Here is a 1,286-nt window from a genome sequence, read left to right as displayed (position 1 = left end):
AATTTTTGATGTACTTACTCAATATATATTTATTTAAAAATAAAATTTAATACAATAGACTTTATTATGCAGAACAAAAAGAGATGAAGAAAAAAAGAAAAATTGCGTTTGGTGAAGAAGTAGTCAATCAATGTCAAACATGAGAGATATCTCTCTAATTGAGACAACACAAAAGAATATCAATGAAACAACTCCTGCCAGCATACTAACTTTTGCACAAAGGAGAAGAATTGTTAATCGAAACTATTATCAACGAAATGTCAATGGTAAATACTATCCGGTTATCCACACTTTAGAAACTTTAATGTTCATATAAACTTTAGACTCATTGACATGTTTTTTTCCATAGGCATTATAAATAAGCATGGAAGATTGCTACCTCTTTTTGACGAAGCTGTTAATCAAGAATCGAAGAGTTAGTATTTTTTTTCGAACTCGATCATTTTTAACTTGACCTTCGTAGTTCTTTATAATAATAATATTTATTTGTCGTATCCAAATATCTTTGTTAGGCGCTCAAAGGAGAAGAATTACTAACCGAAACTATTATCAACGAAACAAGGAAMATAATAGAAATGTTGAGATCCAACAGGAGGATCCATACAATTTTGTTTATGRTGGTGTCCCTAAACAACATCGTGTGTTGAAGGAACAAAATGCATGTGAACATTGTGGAGCAAAGCGGTTCGAATTTGAATTCCCTTCCTTTTGTTGCATGAGTAGGAAGACAAAGTTGGCATACTCACCCGTTCCAGAAGAATTATACAATTTATTTACAACACAATCAGAGTTAGGCGAAATGTTTAAGCACAATATTCGTGCATACAACACAAACTTTTCCTTCACGTCAATGGGGGTAACTTTGGATAATACAGTAAGCAATATGACATCTGGAGTATATACGTTTCGTGCTCAAGGGGGAATATATCATAGAATCGATCAGTTAGTTCCGAGGGATGGACATCCTCGGTACTTACAACTTTATTTTTATGATGCCGAATCTGAGCTTTCGCATAGACTACAATGGCCAAATCTTGATGGAAACGTCATTGAAATGTTGACTCGTGTTCTTTCTATAAACCCATACGTGAGAACATTTCGAAGTCTTGCTGAACATTTCTATAAACGTCATTGAATGCTTCTGTGGAACTTGACCAGAGGGTGTACAACCGACCGACCATATTTGAGGTTGAAATACAAGTACTTATTTTATCTCATTTATAATAAATGTATCATATGCATGGTATTGAAGCAAATTCTAACATTCTACAGGTTGCTGGTATTTG

The sequence above is a fragment of the Cynara cardunculus genome, assembly GCF_001531365.2.
Source record: "Cynara cardunculus var. scolymus isolate 2C chromosome LG 13, CcrdV1, whole genome shotgun sequence".
NCBI classification, from domain to species: Eukaryota; Viridiplantae; Streptophyta; class Magnoliopsida; order Asterales; family Asteraceae; genus Cynara; species Cynara cardunculus.
Note: the sequence above shows the minus strand (reverse complement) of the source record.